At 37.4% G+C, this 15,483-nt stretch overlaps 1 protein-coding gene across 9 annotated transcripts in view; it reads left to right on the top strand.

The window, feature by feature from the left end:
• Positions 1–15,483, top strand: part of SLC41A2 (solute carrier family 41 member 2) — a 124,717-nt gene that overhangs the window by 12,686 nt on the left and 96,548 nt on the right. The window contains exon 1 of one of the 9 annotated variants that reach the window (XM_070254579.1): positions 9,042–9,281. The exons of the other annotated variants lie outside the window; for them this stretch is intronic. The gene's annotated coding sequence lies outside the window, so the exon portion shown is untranslated. Of the gene's footprint in view, positions 1–9,041; positions 9,282–15,483 lie in introns of those variants that run through there. 9 annotated transcript variants of the gene reach the window in all.

Here is a 15,483-nt window from a genome sequence, read left to right as displayed (position 1 = left end):
TTTGTAGGAAATTAATGAATGTCAGTTGCAGGAGAGAGTCACTGTGTTTGGTCGTTATTTTGTGTGTGTTTTTGTGAGAAAGATTGGCCCTGAGCTAACATCTCTTGCAATCTTCCTCTGCTTTATGTGGGATGCCGCCACAGTGTTTCTTGATGAGCCGTGCTAGGTCCGCACCTGGGCTCTGATGACCTTGTGAACCTTGGGCCGCCGAAGCAGAGCGTACGAACTTAACCTCTACGCCACTGGGCCAGCCCCTGTTTGATAGTTTTTTTTTTTAATAAGATATATGTAAGAAATGTTTAAGACAGAGTAGGGGAAGTATACTTTTTTTTGTGGTTTAAAAGTGGTTTCTCAACTTCAAAACAAGAGTTCTCTGATTCACCTTGTTTGCTGTCCATCCAGTCATCAGCTTGTTTCAACAGTGACAGTAACTGATATTTCTGGTAGTTGTTTGCTTTCAGTATTATAAAAACTATGTATGACTGACAATTTAATCAGAATACCTAGTTCAATGATTGAAATTCTTTTTCACTTTTCTCTTGGTTTGGTAGGGCTAGGTGTAATCTAACTGATGGCATTTGGTAGAAAAGAACTTTACTTTGTTTATTCAGTACCCTTAGTTCTTTGGGCACACGCCATGTTTATTCTGTCAACATTTTCTCAATAAGTAGAAATGGTTTAATTGTGGATTGTGTTTTAGTTGATTCATTGGCTTGTTTTTGATGTATCCTTCTTCCAAAGAAAGCATTCTTTAAAAAATTCTTTATTAATTTTATTTTTATTTTTTAGTAGAGTTGAGGGTTGTGATTCTGAAAACAAAAATCAGTTGCTTGGGCTCTGGTTTCCTCTGAAAAATTACTTGAGATGTCTTGAGGCTTATTATACAGAAGATTTATTGTACCCACTGATTATTTCTCTGGGCTTAAACAAATTCTTTACAAATGTTTGGGTATCTTTTAGGCATATAGAAATTTTAGGATTGATAAATCTTATGATATTACTCTTTTCTGTCAGTGGGCAGTCTTAGAAATGAGTGCTTGCGTTATGGAATCAGCTAGCTTTTGGATATCAGTAGCTGAATCATGTCCATGACTTCTCAAGCTTTTGTGTTTGTTAGAGAGTATCAGGACCACCAGTTCTACAGCAATTCAGCATTACTGAAATGGCACTTAATTGCCATTTGACTTTTCTCCCATTTTTCCTAACTTGTCAAGAAAGTTTGACATCACTACCTGTTTCCTAAATGAAACCTATGTGAGTACTTGAATTCAGTTTAAGTAAACAGTTTCCGGTTTAAGCCAAAGTCAAGGTATTTTTTTAGGAGTTTATGTATCTCAGCCAAGAAAAAAAAAGGGGGTGGGAGGGAATACTTTCCTCCCCCTTTAGAGGTGAGCCTTTTCATCAGAGAGGACAGTATTTATGAGGCAGCATTTCTTATATTTCAGTTTCCAAGTACTTTTAAATGGGCTGAACAATGATAAAAATTATAAGATAAGGCGTGTAAATTACTATGACAGCTGTTGTTCAGACCATTTTGAGACTTGCACCTTATGAAGTTTGTGGGATAGTTATTGACTGGGTTCACCTTCATTCTTTAGAATTGTTACCATGGAATAGTTCCTTTTCCTTGGTTAGCTAAAGGAAATGAGCAGAACAGATCCATATATTTTTTTTCCCCCTAATTATAGTACATTCTTAACTGGATACCATGAATTATACCTCTGCCAAGCAGCGAGAGTACATTGGAAATCTGGAGATTTCTTTTACATCACCATAATGATTTTTAACTTCTGAGGGACAAGTGATATATTAAATGTCACAGAAAACACAAGATGTCATCTCTGCCATATGGGAATTACCTGTGGGAGACCAAATGGATACCTTTCGTTTTTAAAATTTCTCTGTTTAAAACTATGAGTGATAGGAAAATTGCTAACTGTGTTTTGGGCATTTAATTTTGACTGTTCTTTCCTCTCTGTACCCATAATCCCACATTAATTTGGGTAGATTTCTTTGAGGTGGTATATTTTTATTGTGACCTTTTGAATGAGGTGCAAGTTCCTGGATTTAAGAACAAGTTGGTAGAAAGTATAGAAGTGGGAGAGCTGAATAAAGGAAATTTGATTGAATAAAATAAGCTTAGAGAAGAATAGAGATAATAACTTAGCTGGTTTAGGAAATCCAGAAGGCATTGAGTCAGTATGAAACAGGAACCAAAAATAAGCACTGTTGGGAGTCCAGTGGATGAGAATAATGAAATCAAAGGGTTAAAAACGAGAAATGGTTTTAGTCATAGCCATAGGGCTAGCTCAAATGGAGAAGACAGTTTTTAATATGATTCAGTAGTCAAGTTCTTTGATCCCCATAAATGGGATTAGGGTGTCCTCATGGGTTCTGATGAGTTCTCAAGGGAGGAGGGTTTGGCAATGAGGTCATGGCAGGACAGCAGAGAGCTGTGTCAGAGAGAACATGAAAACACCAAAAGGATGATTCTGTAAGAGCTGTTTGGTCTTTGTACTAGAAAGGTGATTTCATGGTAAATTCTTCAGGAAAAGGGAATTTTGGATAAGAAGTGGAGTAGCTAGGAATTCAGCTGATGAAACTGATATCTAAAAGGCTACGGGGACTTTTAAAAATAGTTTTTGCTTAAGTGGAAGGAGTTAGTCATTGAGAGAAATTGGTGAGGATTTAAGTTTATACAGGTTTGGATCTTTAAATGAAAATAGATGAAGAAAACTGAGCAGCCATAAGGTTAACCTGTTGTTTGGGTGCTGCAAAAGGCAAATTAAATAGACATAATCCTTCCCTATGAACTTATTATACAGTTAAACAGTTAATTACTTAGTAGATATTTTTGAAAAGAAAGTACCAAAATTTTTTATCAAACAAGGAAATAATTTGTGTATATCAGCTAAGGTCTAGCTTTGTTTGACATGACCTCTCTGAAAGCTATTTTAACTAACCACATAATACATCCTGTTTGATCACTATCTACATTTAACAAACAGAAACATAGAAGACATATACTCAAAGAGAAATGAAAGCAGAACGCACACTTTCAGAGTGCCAAAAGTAGAAATATATAATAACCATAATATGACTTGACTTTTGGGTTGTGTATAGATGTGTGTGATAGTACCGTGGTTTTATGTGTATTTACACAAATATAAAATACCCACGTGATCAACAAGTTTTGGGATTTTTGCCTAAATGTGATAATTACTGGTAATAGATTACATCAGAACTTTTTTATTGTTATGGGAAGGTAAAGTATTAAATTCCCATTTAATGCCTTTCTTAGTAATTAGACATCACTTAGGCCTGTTAACTCACAGCTCTGCTGGATTTTTCAAGTGTATTTAACCTTTGCAGTGGGAACAGAATGCCTCCTCCAGCACAATGAGCAGATTTTCTCTGAGATACTGGCTTAGTAAATCAACACACATACAATACTCTTCTTTTTCCTAACTTTTAAAAATAAACAATTTTAATGTTAATGTTTTTCATTTTTGTAACTAAAGTCGAATTCATAAGGAGTGTCTGGTATTAGTTTATTTTCCTTTAAGTCAATGACACAACTCTGTAGACCAGAGCTGGGCCATGACAAAGCTTTCATAGGGCACATTGAGTTTTTCATAAATCTAAATGTGTTCAATGGAAAGGCTGTCTTTTAGTCTGGGATTTTGTCCTGTCTACATTTCTAGTGCTAAAATGTACACTTATGTTTTAGAGAAAGATCTTTTTTTAATATATTTTTAGATTATATATATTTTTTAATTTTTCTAGTTTTATTGAGATATAATTGACATACATTACTATATGGGTTTCAGGTGTACAGCATAAAGGTTTGACTTACATGTATTGTGAAATGATTACCACAATAAGTTTAGTTAACATCCATCATCTTGTATAGATACAATAAAAAGAAATGGAAAAAAAATTTTTTTCTTCTATTAATGAGAACTCTTAGGACTTACTCTTGGTTTGTTTGTTTTTAGAAATATTGCTTTATTTTTTACTGGCTTTTTCTTTTTTGGTGAGGAGATTGGCCCTGACCTAACATCTGTTGCCAATCTTCCTCTTTTTCTTTTCCCTCCCCAGAACCCCAGTACATAGTTGTGTATCCTAGTTGCAGGTCATTCTAGTTCCTCTATGTGGGACGCTGCCTCAGCATGGCTTGATGAGAGGTGCGTAGGTCCGCGCCCAGGATCCAAACCGGTGAACCCTGGGCCACAGAAGCAGAGCGTGCGAACTTAACCACTCAGCCACAGGGCCGGCCCCAGGATTTACTCTCTTAACTTTCATATATATTATAACAGCAGTGGTAACTATAGTCGTTGGACCTTATATCATGTTGTACATTACATCCCTAGTACCTATTTATCTTATAACTGGAAGTTTATACCGTTTGACCACCTTCCTCCAGTTTCCCCTCCCATCCCTCACCTCTGGTAACCACAAATCTGATTTCTTTTTCTGTGAGTTTGTTTTGTTTTTAGACTCTTCATGTAAGTGAGCTCATACAGTATTTGTCTGTCTCCGTCTGACATATTTCACCGAGCCTAATGCCCTCAAGGTCCGTCCATGTTGTTGCAAATAGTAGGATTTTCTCCTTTTTTATGGCTGAATAATATTCCGTTCCAATATATATTTACCACAACTTCTTTATCTATTCATCCATTGATGGACACTTGGGTTGTTTCCATGTCTTGGCTATTGTGAATAATACTGCAAAGAACATAGGGGTGCAGGTATCTTTTCGAGTCAGTGTTTTCATCTCCTTTGGATATATTCCCACAAGTGAAATTGCTGGATCATATGGTAGTTCTATTTTTAATTTTTTGAGGAACCTCTAGACTATTTTCCATAGTGGCTGCACCAGTTGACATTCCCACCAACAGGGTGCAAGGGTTCCTTTTTCTCCACATCCTCACCAGCATCTGTTATCTCTTTTCCCTTTAATGATGGCCATTGTAACAGGCATGAGGTGGGAAGGATTGTTTTTAACTTGGTAAATTTGAGGGGGAAATTTGACTGGTTAATGAGATCTAATGTTTGGAAACCACTGTTTTGTTTTGTTTTTTTTTAAGATTTTATTTCTCTTTTTTCTCCCCAAAGCCCCTTGGTACATAGTTGTATATTTTTTAGTTGTGGGTCCTTCTAGCTGTGGCATGTAGGATGCCGCCTCAGCCTGGCCTGATGAGTGGTGCCATGTCTGTGCCCAGGATCCGAACCAGCGAAACCCTTGACTGCTGTAGCAGAGCGCACAAACTCAAACACTCGGCCGTGGGGCCGGCTGGAAACCACTGTTTTAAAACTCTTTAACCGTAGACAGAACCCTTAAGCACTCAGTATAGCAGAGAGTCTCCAAAACTAAAATGGACAGGAATCTGTGGGTCCGATTCCTTTTTTAAACATGTACTTTTTTGGTTAGCTTTTGTTGGATCATGCTGTGCTAATAATTCCAAACTTTCAGTGGCTTTCAGCAACAAAGCTTTCTCTCTCATGTTACGTGTTGCCTGTGAGTTGCTGTGGATTGGCTGCAGTAGCTGCTTGTTTCTTTGTCCCAGGATCAGTCTGAAGAAGCAGCACTTACCTAGGACATGCCATTCTCATGAAAGTGGGAAAAGGAGACATAACTGTTTGTGCTTGTAAGTGTGACTGCTGCTCTCATTCCATGGGCCAAATGTGAGTCACATGGCCAAACCTGACGTCAGTGGACCTGAGGAAGTATAATCCTCCCATAGTCCCTGTAAGTAACAGGGCAAGAGGTAGACATACTCCTCTGATAGGAGGAGAACAGTAATTGGGAGTAGTAATAAAATCTGCCACAGTGTCATTCCTACTGAAGCTCTCATGTACTGTATATGAATAGTTTAAAGAACAGTAATAAACACTTAGGTATCTACTACCAAGCTGAAAAAATGTGACCAGTGCCTTTGAAGCCCCCTGTCTGCTTTTATACCAGTTACCCAAATATAACCATTCTCTTGGAATTTGTATTTATCATACCCTTCTTCATATATTCCATTGTATGAATAGCTCACAATTCATCTTTTCTTGTGAGTTAGTTCCAGTTTTTTTGCTAGTGTGAAAATGCTGCTAAGGACGTTCTTTTATGTGCCTTCTGGTGTACAGTGCACAGGTTTCCATGGGGTATGTGCTTATGCACGGAATTGCTGGAATGGGGGCTTAAGTGTCTTCAGTTTTAGTAGATAACGCCAAATTGTTTTCCAAAGCGGTTGTAACAGTTTACACTTACCCAAGTAGTGTTGTATGTGTTACCAGTGCTCATGTCCTTGTTCACATTTGAAAGTGTGAAAACATCTAATTTTAGTCTAATGATATAAATCAGATTGTTTTTTGAATGTATAAGGAGGTGCTTCTCAAACTTCCATGTGTACACAGATCCCTTGGGAGGCTGTTAAAAATGCAGGTTTGGATTCAGTAGGTTGGAGTAGGGGCGGGAGCGGAGACCCTGCGTTTCTGGTGATCCGGGTGGTGCCAGTGCTGCTTGACCTTAGGCCGTATTTTGAGTAACACGGGTCTAAGGCATTAAAATAGAGTTGCCCCTCGTTGGCTGTGCATAGCACCTAAAGACTCTTTGGAACAAAACTGCTAAAGAACAGCATTTGAGACAGCTGCTCTATTCTAGGGTTGTTGAATCATGCCTGCTATTTTTATTAACGTTATATGAAAAGTATAGATAAATAATTTTTTTCATGTAGCAATTTGGAAATAAAAAGTCCCAAATGACAATTTTAACCGCTCTAATTGTACCTGCTGCTAATGATTTTTTTTTTGTTTGAAACTTCTGTTTTGTGCAAATACTGGCCATTAGTAAATAAAGTAATGCATTCTTTTTTCCTAGAGATTTATTCCTTTATAACTTAAAAAGAAAATTCAGAATTTAAACCTAAGCCACTATACTAAAGTTTAAAGACACTGTATTCTTGGCTATGTTGGTACTAGATTAGTATAACCTGCTAAGTAGCTAAAGGGTGACCCATAAATATCTCCACTGGTGTTCTTTAACTTAGGCACCGTAAAGCCAGGCACAAAGTTTCCTTTGTCCAAGTCTATTTACTTATTATTAATTTTTTTCTTTTTCTTTCTTCTTCTTCTTCTTCTTCTTTTTTTTTTTTGCTGAGGAAGATTTGCCCTGAGCTAACAGCTGTTGCCAATCTTCCTCTTTTTGCTTGAGGAAGATTGTCCCTGAGCTAACATCTGTGCCAGTCTTCCTCTATTTATTTATGTGGGATGCTGCCACAGCATGGCCTGATGAGTGGTGTGCAGGTCCATGCCTGGGATCTGAACCCATGAACCCTGGGCTGCCAAAGCAGAGCACGTGAACTTAACCACTACCCCACTGGCTGGCCCCCATTTAGTTATTTTTTAAATTTTTACTTGTTTTTACCCATTCAGGGATGAATAACAGTATATAGCAGTCAATTTTTATTTAGTGGTGTGTATGTACATGACCTATTTTAAATCAGCGAGAAAGTGTTTTGATTGTAATCTGTTATTCGATGAGTTTCTAAGTGATTTCTTTAAAGGAGGAAAGTTTAAGGAGTCTTTAAGGGAGGCAATAGAACTTGTCAATAAGCATGTATTAGACTAACTGTTGATCAGTCATTAATTGGATAAAATAAAAAGCACATTTTCCTCAGTCAGGATGGGGATATGTGGTCATGGTATGCACCTGTAGCAAGATAATTCCCACTACTTCCAAATTGCATTATTTAAAAAACAGCTGTTAGGACAGAAATGCTATTCAGAATAGCTTAAGCAATGAAGGAGAGTTATTGGCCCATATAATTGGGAAGAACAGGGGAGGCAGGGGCTTTAGATAAATGAGACAGACGTTCTAATGATGCTGGCTCCTGAGTCTCTCTGTCTGTGGATCCCCTTCTAACATAGATGAGCTTTCTTCTAAGCAATGGTGACGGTGGTGGAGGTAGAGGGAAGTCTTTGAGGAGGAACACATAGTGACAGCTTCAGAATTATGTCATTCCAAAGGGAAATGAGAAAACTCTCCCAGAGGCCTTCCCCTCTAAGGTAGCCCCTTAAGTTGTCCGCTTTCTGTTCAATCAACTGTTTCCTTGTGATAGCCTTTATCACAAGTTATCTTATCATTTATTTGCTCACCTGATTGTTTTTCCTCCTCCCTACAAAGTAAAATCCATTAGAAGCAGGAACAGTGCCTATTTTGTTAATCGTATAACCCTAGATCTAGTGGGCATTCAGGAAATAGTAAGCCAGCAAGTGTATGAAATTCCAGGGAAGGACTCAGGTCCTGCTCAAGTCACCTGTCAGTGTGTGGTCTGGAGGGCAGGGCACTGTGATCGATAGACCTCCCAGAACCTCACGGATTACGGGAAGGACAGTTTCACACGAGGAATGGAGATAGCATTGGCCAAAAAAATCAGGGAAAGCTACTGGGCAAACAACAAAAATACATGTCCACCATTTGTGTTTTATGTTCTTTAAGCATGGTTTACTATTTCACCCCACTGCCCAGTCTGCTCTGTAAGGTAATGCAGATTCTGCAGTGCGTGAGGGTGCTTGGCTGAGGGGATGGCATGGGACTGAAATCCAGCCCAAGTCTCTTCTCATGGGGCTTCCTTTTTCTGAGAGGCACTCTTTAAATTTACACAGAGGCTCTGTATGGCCTCTGTGCACAGTGGCACTGGTTGAGTATCCATCTCACCATCTAATCTCCTGAATAGCTTTTACTGAAGGAAGAATGCTAGGAGCAAGGGTATGAGCTGGACGTGTCTTTGCATCTGGATGCTCCTGGCCAACTCAGTGCAGACTGTGTGCTCGGTAGTGTCCTGCAAGTATTCTAAGAGAGATGACTTCTTGGGACACGCCTCTTTTTCCCCCTTCCCTCCCCTTCATTTTTCTATGTAGTGTTAGTTGGTCAAGTTTCCCGAGGATGCGTTTTGAGCTTTCGGACCTTTAGGGTGACTAAGTGGTGATACAAACACTGTCATCCTTTCTGGTTTGTCTACATTTTTCTGCATTTCCATTTTGATCAGCCAGATAATTCTGCTTCAAGAGGAAGAAGAAACTGCCTATCCATGACTGGCCCGTCAGTGGAATAGACTTGTCTTAAAGCTCAGTCCCTTTGAGGTTTGTTTTGTATTTTGTTTTATTGAAGATCTCTTTGAGGCAGTGAAATGCTCACTGTTTTAAAAGAGGTGAATGGGTTGAAGGAAGAGAAACTCAGTCTAGCTCACGGAAGGCTGCCAGGAACCTCATAAGTTCCAGAAGTACAGGTACGTCTCATTATATATTGTGGCCTTCTCTCTCTGGGACTACTTGGTTTCTTCTCTGCTTCACTCTGGACATAGGTTTGATTGATCTGATTTTCTTTAAACACGGACTTTCTCTGTATACTGATCAACCTGCATGTGGCAAAAAATGGCAACTAGTACTTAATTTACCCACTGGATTCTTAGTACAAGTCTATAGGAGGTCTGCACCGTAGTCACTTGGGGAGCTAAAAAGATACATAGACCTCAAACATAGATATTCTGAGTCAGTAGCTCTAGGGTCCTAGAACCTATATTTTAAGAATGTTCTCCAGCAGGAATTCCAGACCCCTCCATAATCACAAGAGGAAGGGAAGGAAAGTGAGTGAATGTGAAATAGATGAGGCAGGCCCGAGCACCCGCTTGTCCCCTATGTAGCCCCTTCTCTTTGCCTCTCCTTGCTAGTGATCTTCCTATCCAAGGAGAGGAGATGGATATTCTAAGGCATCAAAAACAAATATTGAAGAATATAATAATTTTCATTAGAAGCAGCAGTACTGGGAGCAACAATTCTTAGTCTAGTTTGGTGGATGGGGAGTTCAGTTAGGCAGTGGGGTCATCTATCCCTTATCAAATGAGTGCCAATTTCTTTTTGTTTGTTTTTTTTTTTGTATTTTTTAATTGAATAGTTTATTATTTAAAAACTTTTTTTAAAATTGAGGTAACACTGATTTATAACATTATATAAATTTCAGGTGTACATCATTATATTTTGACTTCTGTATAGCCTACATTGTGTTCACCACCAAAAGTTTAGTTTCCATCTGTCACCATACACATATGCCCCTTTGCCCCTTTCTCCTTACCCCCATCTCCCATCCCCTCTGATAACCAGCAATCTGTTCTCTATATCTGTGTGTTTGTTTGTTTGTTTATCTTCCACATATGAGTGAAATCATATGGTATTTGTCTTTCTCTGTCTGACTTATTTTGCTTAGTGTAATATCCTCAGTGTCCATCCTTGTTGTCACAAATGGCAAGATTTCATCTTTTTTATGGCTGAGTAATATTCCATTGTGTGTGTGTGTGTGTGTGTGTGTGTGTGTGCGCGTGCGTGCGCGTGTGCGTGTGTGTGCGTGCGTGTGTGTGTGTGTGTGTGTCTATCATGTCTTCTATATCCATTTATCCATCTATGGGGAGTTAACTTGTTTCCAAGCCTTGGCTACTTTGAATAATGCTGCAATGAACATAAGGGTACATATGTCTTTTCAAATTAGTGTTTTTATATTCTTTGGATAAATTCCCAGAAGTGGAATAGCTGGATCATAAGGTAGTTTTATTTTTAACTTTTTGAGAAGTCGCCATAATGTTTTCCGTAGTGGCTGTACCAATTTACATTCCCACCAGCAGTGTATGAAGGTTCCCTTTTCTCTACATCCTCTCCAACACTTGTTATTTCTTGTCTTTTTAATAATAGCCATTCTGATGGGTGTGAGGCAATACCTCATTGTGGTTTTCACTTGCATTTCCCTAATAATTAGTGATGTTGAACATGTTTTCATGTGCCTATTGGCTATCTGTGTATCTTCTTTGGAAAAATGTCTGTTCAGATCCTTTGCCCATTTTGTAATCAGGTTGTTTTGTTGTTGAGTTTTATGAGTTCTTTATATATTTTGGATATTAACCTCTTATTGAATATATGATTTGCAAATATCTTCTCCTAGTTGCTAGGGTATCTTTTCGTTTTGTTGGTGGTGTCCTTTGCCATGTAGAAGCATTTTAGTTTGGTATAGTCCCATTTGTTTATTTTTCTTTTGTTTCCCTTGCCTGAGGAGACATATTCAAAAGACTGCTGAGACTGATGTCAAAGAGTGTACTGCCTATGTTTTCTTCTAGGAGTTTTATGGTTTCAGGTCTTACCTTCAAGTCTTTAATCTATTTTGAGTTAATTTTTGTGTATGGTGTAAGATAGTGGTCTACTTTCATTCTTTTGTATGTGACTGTCCAGTTTTCCCAGCACCATTTATTGAAAAGACTTTCCTTTCTCCATTGTACGTTCTTGACTGTTTTGTTGAAATTATCTGTCCATAAATGTGTGGTTTTATTTCTGGGCTTTCAATTCTGTTTCATTGATTTGTGTATCTGTTTTTCTGCCAGGACTATACTGTTTTGATTACCATAGCTTTGTAGTATATTTTGAAATCAAGGAGTGTGATACCTCCAGATTTGTTCTTTTTTCTCAGGATTGCTTTTGCTATTCAGGGTCTTTCGTTGTTCCATATAAATTTTAGGATTCTTTGTTCTATTTCTGTGAAAAATGTTATTGGGATTTTGATAGGGATTGCATTGAATCTGTACATTGTTTAGGTAATATGGACATTTTACTAAGTTAACTATTCCAATCCATGAGCATGGAATGTCTTTCCATTTCTTTGTGTCTTCTTCGATTTCTTTCAACAATGTCCTATAGTTTTCACTGTGTAGGTCTTTACCGTCTTTGGTTAAGTTTATTCCTAGGTATTTTATTCTTTTTGTTGTGATTGTAAATGAGATTGTAGTCTTGATTTCTCTTTCTGCTAGTTCATTGTTAGTGTATTGAAATGCAACTGATTTTTGTATGTTGATTTTGTACCTGGCAACTTTCCTGTAGACGTTTATTATTTCTACTAGTTTTTTGGTGGATTCTTTAGGATTTCCGTATATAACATCATGTCACCTGCAAATAATGACAGTTTTACTTCTTCATTTCCAATTTGGATACCTTTTATTTCTTTTTCTTGCCTAATTGCTCTCACCCAAACCTCCAGTACTGTGTTGAATAAGAGTGGCGAAAGTGGGCATGCTTGTCTTGGTCCTGTTCTCAGAGGGATGGCTTTCAGTTTTTCCCTGTTGAGTATTATGTTGGCTGTGGGTTTGTCATATATGGCCTTTCTTATGTTGAGGAACTTTCCTTCTATACCCATTTTGTGGAGCTTTTTAAATCATAAATGCTGAATTTTGTCAAATGCTTTCTTTGCATCTATTGAGATGATAATGTGATTTTTAGTCTTCATTTTGTTAATGTGGTGTATCACATTGATTGGTTTGTGAATGTTGAACCATCCTTGCATCCCTGTAATAAATCCCCCTTGATTGTGATGTATGATCCTTTCAATGTATTGTTGTATTTGATTTGCTAATATTTTATTGAGGATTTTTGCATCTATGTTCATCAGCAATATTGGCCTGTAATTTTCCTTTTTGTGTTGTCCTTGTCTGGTTTTGGTATCAGGGTAATGTGGCCTCGTAGAATAGGTTGGGAAGCATCCCCTCCTCTTCAGTTTTTTGGAAGAGTTTGAGAAGGATAAGTATTAAATCTTTGAATATTTGATAGAATTCACCAGGGAAGCCATCTGGTCCTGGACTTTCGTTTTTTGGGGAGGGTTTTTCTTACTGTTTCAATCTCTTTACTAGTGATTGGTCTTAAAATTCAGATTCTCCATTTCTTCTTGATTCAGTTTTGGAAGGTTGTATGATTCTAAGAATTTTTCCATTTCTTTTAGATTATCCAATTTGTTGGCATGTAGCTTGTCATAGTATTCTCTTCTAAGCCTTTGTATTTCTATGGTATCCATTGTAATTTCTCCTCTTTCATTTCTGATTTTATTTATTTGAAACTTTGCTCTTTTTTTCTTAGTGACTCTAGCTAAAGGTTTGTTGATTTTGTTTGTCTTTTGAAAGTACCACCTCTTAGTTTCATTGATCTTTTCTATTGTCTTTTTGGTCTCTATTTCATTATTTCCACTCTGATTTTTATTATTTCCTTTCTTCTACTGACTTTGGGCTTTGTTTGTTCTTCTTTTTTCTAGTTCTTTCAGATATGGTGTTAGATTGTTTGAGATTTTTTTTTGTTTCTTAAGGTGGGCCTCTAGTGCTATATATACACACACACTTCCCTCTTAGTACTGCTTTTGCTGTATCCCATAGATTTTGGTATGTTGTGTTTTCATTTTCATTTGTCTCTAGGTATTTTTTGATTTCTCCTTTGATTTTTCTGTTGATCCAATAATTTTTCAGTAGCAGGTTGTTTACTGTCCACTTATTTATGAGTTTTCCAGCTTTCCTCTTGTACTTGATTTCTAGTTTCATACCATTGTGGTTGGAAAAGATGCTTGATATGATTTCAGTCTTTTTAAGTTTATTGAGATTCGTTTTGTTTCCTAGCATATGATCTGTCTTTGAGAATGTGCCATGTGCACTTGAGAAGAATGTGTATTCTGCTGCTTTTGTATGGAATGTTCTATATCTCTCTCCATTAAGTCTGTCTGGTCTAGTGTTTCATTTAAGGCCATTTCCTTGTTAACTTTCTGTCTGAATGGTTTATCCATTGATGTAAGTGGGGTATTAAAGTTCCCTCCTATTATTGTTGTCAATTTCTCCCTTTAGGTCTGTTAATAGTCGCTTTATATAGTTTGGTGCTCCTATGTTAGGTGCATATATATTGATAAATGTTATGTCTTCTTGATAGATTGCCCTTTTGTCATTTTATAATCTCCATCTTTGTCTTCTGTTATTGTTTTTGGCTTAAAGTCTATTTTGTCTGATATAAATACTGTTACACTCACCTTTGGTTGCTATGTGCTTGGAGTATCATCTTCCATCTCTTTACTTTGAGCCTATGTTTGTCTTCAGAGCTGAGATGGATCTCCTGGAAGTGACATATTGTTTTTTAATCCTCTGTGTCTTTTGATTGGTGAATTCAATCTATTTACATTTAGGGTGATTATTTATTTATTTATTTATTTTAAGATTGGCACCTGAGCTAACAACTGTTGCCAATCTTTTTTTTTTCCTGCTTTATCTCCCCCAATCCCCCTGGTACATAGTTGTATATCTTAGTTGCAGGTCCTTCTAGTTGTGGCATGTGGGATGCCACCTCAACATGGCCTGACGAGTGGTGCCATGTCCGCACCCAGGATCCGAACCAGCGAAACCCTGGGCCACCACAGCGGAACACATGAACTTAACCACTCGGCCACGAGGCTGGCCCCTAGGGTGATTATTGATATATGAGGGCTTAATGCTGCCATTTTATCTTTTGTTTTATGGTTGTTCTATATTTCCATTGTTTCTTTTTTCTTGTATTTCTGTCTGCCATTTCAGTTTGGTGGTTTTCTGTGATGTTTTCCTGTTTACTCTTTTTTTATGTTTTGTAACTCTGCTCTGAATTTTTGTTTTGTGGTTACCATGAGGTTTGTATAAAAGATCTCATAGATGAGATAGGCCTTTTTCTTCTGATAGCATCTTATCTTCATTTGCCTATGCAGATTCTGTCCTTGTCCTCTTCCCTTTCTATGTTTTTGTTTTCACAAATTGTCCCTTTTTGTATTGTGAGTTCATTATCAAATTAAAGTGGCTGTAGTCATTTTTAATGCTTCCTTTCCCTTTAACCTTTATGTTATAATTAAGTGTTTATGAATCTATTCTGATATAGAGCTGCAATTTTCTGATTCTATCTATCAACTTATCACCTTGCTCAAAGCTTTGTTTACCTTTGCCTTTTCATTTTAGGTGGGAGAGTTCTTTTCAACATTTCTTGTAGGGCAGGTTTAGTGGCAGTGAACTCCCTCAGCTTTTATTTGTCTGGGAAGGCCTTTATTTCTCCTTCATATTTGGAAGATATCTTTACTGGATAAAGTATTCTTGGCTGAGGTTTTTATCTGTCAATATTTTGAACATATCATGCCACTCTCTCCTGGACTATAGGGTTTCTGCTGAGAAATCTGCTTATAGCCTAATGGAGGTTTCCTTGTAGGTTATTGCTTTTTTCCTCCCTGGTTGCCTTTAGTATTCTTTCTTTGTCATTGACTTTTGACAGTTTTAACATAAGGTGTCTTGGAGAATGTCTTTTTGCATTGAGATAAATAGGTATTCTATTAGCTTCATGTACTTGTATATCCAGTTCCTTCCCCAGGTTTGGGAAATTCTCAGCTATTATTTCTTTAAATAAATTCTCTGCTCCCTTCTCCCTCTCCTTGCCTTCTGGGATACTCATTATTCTTATGTCGCTTTTCCTAATTGAGTTGGATAGTTCTCATAGAATTTCTTCATTTTTTTAAAGTTTTAGTTCTCTCTCCTCTTGCACCTGAATCGTTTCTAGAATTCTATCTTTGAACTTGCTAATTCTCTCTTCCATATGGTCTGCTCTATTTCTTATGCTTTCTACTTTATTTTTCGTCTCATTTAT

The sequence above is a fragment of the Equus caballus genome, chromosome 28 (assembly GCF_041296265.1).
Source record: "Equus caballus isolate H_3958 breed thoroughbred chromosome 28, TB-T2T, whole genome shotgun sequence".
NCBI lineage: Eukaryota > Metazoa > Chordata > Mammalia > Perissodactyla > Equidae > Equus > Equus caballus.
Note: the sequence above shows the minus strand (reverse complement) of the source record. Positions and strands in the feature narration are given on the sequence as shown.